Source organism: Glycine max, chromosome 11 (genome assembly GCF_000004515.6).
Source record: "Glycine max cultivar Williams 82 chromosome 11, Glycine_max_v4.0, whole genome shotgun sequence".
In the NCBI taxonomy this organism is placed as follows: Eukaryota; Viridiplantae; Streptophyta; class Magnoliopsida; order Fabales; family Fabaceae; genus Glycine; species Glycine max.
In genome coordinates, this window is record NC_038247.2 from 29,866,867 (window position 1) to 29,874,065 (window position 7,199).

Below are 7,199 nucleotides of genomic sequence, written 5' to 3' on the forward strand. Positions count from 1 at the left end.
TCTACTTGGGTTTGACTGAGAACAAGAGAGGGTACATCTCTTGTGGATCAGTTCTAGTGGAGGGTACATCCACTAGGGTTTCAAAGAGAACAAGGGAGGGTACATCCCTTGTGGATCTTTGCTTGTAAAAGGATTTTTACAAGGTTGAAAGAAATCTCAAGGACCGCAGGTCGCTTGGGGACTGGATGTAGGCACGGGTTGTTGTTGAACCAGTATAAAAACTCTTGTGTGTTTGTTTCCTTCTTCCCTACTCTTTTACTTTCCGCTGTGCATTTAATTTCCACTTTTACTTTTTGTTAAGTTTCTCTTCTACTCCATATTCTCTTAACAACATAAGTAAAAGCCTTAGAAGAGTAATTTTTTAATTAGTAAAGGTTTAGGAATAATTAATTCAACCCCCCCCCCTTCTTAATTATTCTGAGGCCACTTGATCCAACAGTTTTTATCATTGCTAATCGAATTACGGTGTTTGGCACCGGTTACAGCACAAGGCCAAGGGGTCACGCAGGGTTTTGATGGTTGTTTGTTAGTTCCAAAAACAAAAGCCACCAGTAGGGGGTAAAATGGTCATTTCTTGGAATTTTCTGACTTAAACTCGCCCAGGCCAACATCTAACTCGCCTGGGCCATGGGAAAGCTTCATCCTTAAGCAACCAGATCGCCTGGGCGAGCTTCCCCTTCACCAAATGGTCGTTTCCTATAAATAGCCATGTAGGGGAAAGGTTTCAAGGGTTGGAAAACTGAGGAAAGAAAGGAAAAATGTAAAAAAGGAGAAAGAAGAGAAGAAAAAAAGCAAAGTCGAGGCACTACCGAATCGACCGTGGATCATTTCCTACATCATTTCTCTTGCTAGCCTTGTACCCTGTGCAACAATCGGTTAGTTTTTCTTAAGATTTTGATATAAACTATGTACCCTTATTAGGTCCTTTGTGAGATTATGTGTGCATTTATCGTCTTCACTTATCGTTGGTAATTTCATTTGTATTTGTAAGGCTTGGTTCTAATCGGTGGTCACTAGTGTCATGAAATTGGTTTTTTTTAGTATGACTAGAAAGTAATAAACAAAACCAAAATGAAAAAAATCAATTCAAAATCAAGCTTCTTTTCGTCAAATATCACTTAAGATCGTTTCAAGGTCCAACACCTTAACGGTTCTCTTCGCTTTTTTCAAATGAATTAAAACATCGTTTGAAGGTCCAATGCCTTAACAGCTTTTTGTTTGCATTTAAAATGAATCTTTCAAAAAAGAAACATGAGTTCTTATTAAAGAACTACGTATGTCTGATTTCCTCATTGCACTTGGAGATATGTAGAAGTAAAGGCAACACCCTTGTCGATTCAAAAAAATAATAATATTTTGAAAAGGGAAAATAAATAATTTTGAAGTCACATTTTGCACACTCGATTAAAGGTTGTTGTCCCTTGTGATGAGCGCGTGGGGAAATAATTGCAATTATATCAAAAGTTCCTATAATTAAGAGTTTCAGAGTATTTATAGAACTAGGCTTAAGAAGATAACTAAGTCTCTAATAAGGCCTATTTACATCAAACTCAAGCCCATTACACAAATAAACAAAAATTAGGAATTTTCATAAATTTACGCTAAAGGTGTACGTTAAGCCAGACAGCTCGCACTAAGTTTGGCAGCACGCACTAAGCCTAGGTGTGTTGTTCAACAATCTTCAACGTGCTCTATTTCAGCTCCTTGTGATTTTCTCCTTCCTTTCCTTTGATGAGTAGTCCATCCTTGATCATCTTGGTCATCTCTTCTTGTAGAAGCTTGGCTCTAGACCTTGTCATTGGCCCCTTTAACTCATGAAGCGTTTCTAGGTCCTTATGCTCTTTGAATAGCCCTCTATCACTCTTCGACTCCTCCTCTAGGGTTTCCAAAATGGAACTGCTGCTCCAGCCACCACCACGTCCACCCAGCGATGACAGTGGCGAACAGCACCAGCTAGTGCCTCCTCAAGTACATCCTCTCACGGTCTCATTCCTCCATGCCAAGAACCCCGACGAGACTTCTCCCCAAACCACCGCCACGGACACCAAGCTCCGCGGCAAGGGAGCGCCACAGGAGGAGTTTAGTGTCGACCACGTGCTGACCAAGCGCCACCGTCGTGAGAAGCTGAATCATAAACAAGGTGCTTTAGATTTTTCCCTCCCTTTTCTCCAAAAATGAGGTGCTTCAAATTTGCTCATCATTGAAGGGAATTGAATTGAAAGGAAAAGAAAGTGCAGAATGGAGGACATTCTATTGCCAACACTCTTTGAGTAAGCCCACAAATCCACCGATTCCGACGTCGACCAAATAAGCTATACTCTTTTGTCTCTCTTTTTGTTTTTGTTTTTGCGTTCTTCATCAGTTGGACATGCTTTGTTTTGGGGTCCAGGAGGTTGTGAAGAACGGGTGCGAGGCTCTGCATAGATGCGAGGACATTTTCAATAATCTAGGTTTGTTAATGAGACCAAAGAAGATATCAGCACCACCATTATTCTAGTCGTTTTTTCAGTAGTCCAACACCTGTTTTTCGTTTTCTCCTTCATGTTATGGCATTGTAACTCAAAGTAGTTTTTTAATTACTATGCTATATTAATAGCTTATATGTATGTATCTGTTTGGGGATTGTTAATGAATATATATACATTATGTTGACAATTCGTCTCAGAAAAAGGTATATCTATGCTATGCAGCTGAACCCCGGAACACTGAGCTAGCTGTCAAATTGTTACATAAAGCTTCTGTTTGTGGGAATCTTTGTGCCCAGTACCAGCTTGGGCTTTGTCTGCATCGCGGTGGTGGGAGGGTCCGTAGCAATCTGAAAGAAGATGTTGATACTCTATCCATTTCCTCTTCTCTTCTAATTATGAGTGAAGTAGTGAACCTTTTCTTTCAAAGGGGTGTGTGTGTGATACGAATGAAGGGGGTGCCATCAGCAAGCATGAATGAAGGAGTGCCATCAGCAAGGCCCAACAGGAAAAGCACAAAACCAAAGTAACGGCTGAGTGGTGACGTGGCCGGGCTTGTCCCCTGTTTTGCCTACCATTTCCATAGAGCAGGATCTTTTCCGTTAGTGCAAATCCTGCTAAAATCCAAATTCTGTTAGGATAATAGCTCTATATATGCAGCTCATGTAATAAGGAAATGGCAATGAAAATTATCTTGAGAAATTCTGTGTTAGGAGGATACTGGCCCTCGAAGTCCAGTGCATTGTTTTTCCTTTCCCTATCAGTGTGTGTCAATGGATTGGAAATCTGCTTGGTTCTTGGCTTATATAATATTGGGTGTTTTGGATTCTTTTGTTATTGTGACGTGTTGTGACCTTTGGTTTTAACAAGTTTTTTTTCCTGGAACAGGCAAAATGGTATATGAAAGTTGCAGAGGGTGGGTATGTCTATGCTATGTTCAATATCTCCTTGTGCTTCTCCTTTGGGGAAGGATTGACACGTAACCATCAACTAGCAAGAAAATGGATGAAGCGGGCTGCGGATCGTGGCCATAGTAAAGCTCAATTTGAGGACATGCTCTCTTTTATGTGAGTATTTATCCTTGTATTGTATGGTGCTCCTTTGTGCTTTGAATATTTGCCACAGAATAAATTGAACATGACATCATGGCACTTTTGTTGAATCTGTGATTTTGCCACATTAATTTGTTTTCGAAGCTTTTTAATCAGATACTAAAGCCATTTGCTATAAGTTTTTTCTATGACTTTCTCATCTTAAAACTTTGGGTCTATTCTGTGTTACTTGGTTACATTCTCTATGTTGTAGACATTTGTTCTGCTAGTTTTCAAGTGTATTACTAATAAGATATAGACTTGCATATTATTGACTCGTGCAAAATGTGATTTTGCACCTGCACACCGATCGTTATTTGTTTGTTTCAGGTTTTTTTTCAGTCTGGCATTCTGATATTTGCTCTTTCAGTTGGAGTTCCACCTGTTTTACCAATCACTTCAACTCATTTTTTTGTTTCATTCATATAATATTTGCTCTTTCAGTTGGAGTTCCACCTGTTTTATCTAGTCATGTGTTTTAATGGTGGTTTTTGCTCTTCCTACAGGTTAAAGAGAAGCGAGGAGAAATTCAAATAATAAAGTCTGTTTTAGTTGGGAAAGCTTCTGAATACTTGAGAAGTTACTTAGCTAGTTTTGCTTGGGTACATTGACAAAAGCTTATTGCAGTTCTCTAAACTTGCTTCTAGCTTCGCGGGGGGTAAGAGATTACAACCTATTCACAAACTTGTATTGATATTATTTTGTTATTTCTTGGTCATTTGATGGTACATTCTTGCTATTACTTTAGCTTTTTATGAACTGAGAAGTGGCCATTATAGTTTAAATAAGGGGAAAACTGAATTATATTTCTTGATAAAAAAAATACAAGCACTAATGTGATTATAATATATAGGCTAAGCCTAATAAAAACATGATTTGGAAATATAGGAAACAAGTCTATCATAATAATTACGGGGCAATTACATGGATGTTTATGACCTGCTGCAATTGACAAGTAAATTTTGTTTTAATTATTATTTGAATTCTGGTTCATATATTATTGTTTGTGTTTGCTTTGGTAAATTACTGTGCAAATGGAATCTAAAGTTTTAGGAATCCCTTTACAGGCCCACGAGTTTGCTAATGAACTTCGTGCTAGTTTAAGGTATGTCTTCATTCTTTAAAATTGGCATTCTTACTTCATAGCGCTGTATTTAACAATTTTTGTGCATGAACCTAAATTATTCCAATTTATTCAACCTTCTATGTAGTTATTAGGTCCAGTGCTTCGTTTCTGCCTTAAAAGCATTATCAAAAAAGGAAGTTCATTATGGGATTTATGCCACAACGGAACAGCTAAATAATATGTAAAATGCTTTGATTAAGTCTGAATTCATTATCATAATTGTGATTATAAGTAATGCTTCTTTCTCCTTTTATATATTGTAACAATTTCTTAATTAGGAACCATTAAATTTCTTTATTTGTAAACAAAATAAATGAATTATATAATTCCATGATGTTAACTATTTTCTCTCCTATAGTTTGTTGCATGAATGTGGAGATATTAATATAAGTTAATGCAACTGTTTCCTATCATATTCTTTAAAAATATAATTACTATAGTATGGATTTTGAATTTTAGTGAAGTGGACATGTATCATGGATAAAATTACTATTTAAGAATTTAATGCACAGGAGTATACAATGTTGATTGTGAAATGAATGTTGATTGATTAATTTTTTACTCAATGTAATTATCCTTTCTACTTTGATGCTTGGTTAATGGTTTCTATATATGATTGTGCAGCAGAGCTAGTGGTCTTTAACACATTGACGTATATACACTAAATAAAAAAAAATCTCAGAATTTAGTCAAAATAAATAATCACCTATTAAAATTAAAATTGGAAAATATTTTAAAATGATAGAACCCTATGGCCCTACAGATATTGGACAAAGAAACTTCTGATAGAGGCATTCTCTCTCATAGTAGCATAAAAATGTCAAATGAACTATTTTGTATGCTAAATTTTGTAATAATTAAATTTGACAACAAAAATTATATATTAATATAGACATTGATTGTGGTATATACTGGTTTCTTGTATTTATGAAATTATTCTATAATAATTGTATATTTATCTGTTGGTACAGGATTTGATTAATAAATTTTTTTTATTATACAGAAAAAGTAATGATATTTTTTATTTAAAAAAAAGATATTCTAAGATAGAGAGTTTATATTTAAAGACAATTTTTAGAAAAATCGTCTTAAACTCTTTAATTTTAATTTTTTTAAAAGAAATATATATTTTAATGTTGTTCTTTAAAAAAATCATTTTAAATCGTAGATATTTTAAAATGATTTTTTAAAAAAATTATCTTAGAAATCTTAATTTTTTGTTTTTTATTTAAAAAAAACATTCTAAAAATACAGTTCTTTAAAAATCATGGTAAAAAATTTTAACTTTTCACATTATCTGTAAAAATGAATCAAAATCATCTTTAAATGCAGGTAGAATCCACATAAAAACCTGGCTATGCAATAGTGAATACGTACCAATTACACACGTGGAATATGTGAGCTTCTAAGTTAGTCAACGTACATATAAAATAAAACGATGAAATCCATCCAGCACACTTTACATGTGCGAATGATGCATATAGATTATATAAAACATTTTCTTTCAAAATATTGCTTGAATTAATTTACATTCAAATTATTCCCAGTTCACCAATATTAATTGGAATTTTTTTTTTAAATAAAGTGGCATGTTCAAGTTGTATGAATAAAAAATTTAGTTAGAAAGGATTGTACTAAAATTAATTAATTAGTTTTTTTGTTAAAAATTAATCATTGTTATGTTTTGATTAAAATTGGAAGAATCAAATTCAATTTTGTCTATCAAGTTGAAGCATAAGTTATGATGGTTTCTATCTCTTAATCAAATAATTCGTATTTAATTATTGTTTCACTTTTATATATGAAATAAATCATATTAAAAAAAATATATATCTTTTATACCCTGATAAAAATTATTCATTATTTTTTATAGAGATAATTTTGTATTAATATTATGTTAAAAAATTATTTTGCCTCTGAAAACAACAATTTTTAGTAGTACTTTACGGATAAAAAAGAAAAAAAAAATCTCTTTATATTTTTATACAATTTACACCCCGGTTGTTGAATACCTAAAGTAGACGTAGGACAATTTGCATTTTGCACAGAATAGAGACAACAACACGCAAGGAGAAGGAAAGAAACTTCTTAGATGAGACTGGCATTTGAGAACTCCAGCAATGTCCATGCAGTGGAAATGATATTGGAGTATAAGGGGAGGAGGGTAAAAAGGTAAGTCCAAGTGTCCAAGTGAAAAACCAAAAACAATATAATGTGGAAAATGAGAGAGAAAGCGATGGAGAAAAGGGGAAATTGTGCGACGCGTAAATATCCAGAAAGAAAGAGACAAAAGCAGTGGAGCAGTTGGTCCCATCTGAAGGGGACCGCATTGCCCTTTGCTCGTTCCTTTCCCAACCACACGCGGTGGAGCACAACCTAACGTCCTAACCCATTTCCTCGTGCCTTTCACGCTCCTCTCCCAGTGTTACAGCACACAGCGACACGCTATGCTCACGCGCATCTTCGAGGATCGTGATGCACATGCTCTGTTTCCGTTTTCTTTTAGGATAAATATTT

General features: G+C 34.7%; 1 long non-coding RNA gene across 2 annotated transcripts; it reads left to right on the forward strand.

The window, feature by feature from the left end:
* The first annotated feature begins 3,164 nt into the window (after nt 1–3,164).
* Nucleotides 3,165–7,199, forward strand: LOC102664252 (uncharacterized). 2 transcript variants are annotated; one of them, XR_005887048.1, is made up of 4 exons: nt 3,165–3,532; nt 4,063–4,214; nt 4,624–4,661; nt 6,731–7,199. It is a non-coding gene; the product is annotated as an uncharacterized lncRNA (long non-coding RNA). The 2 variants fall into 2 exon arrangements; XR_416842.4 differs by lacking the exon at nt 6,731–7,199 and adding an exon at nt 4,768–5,435.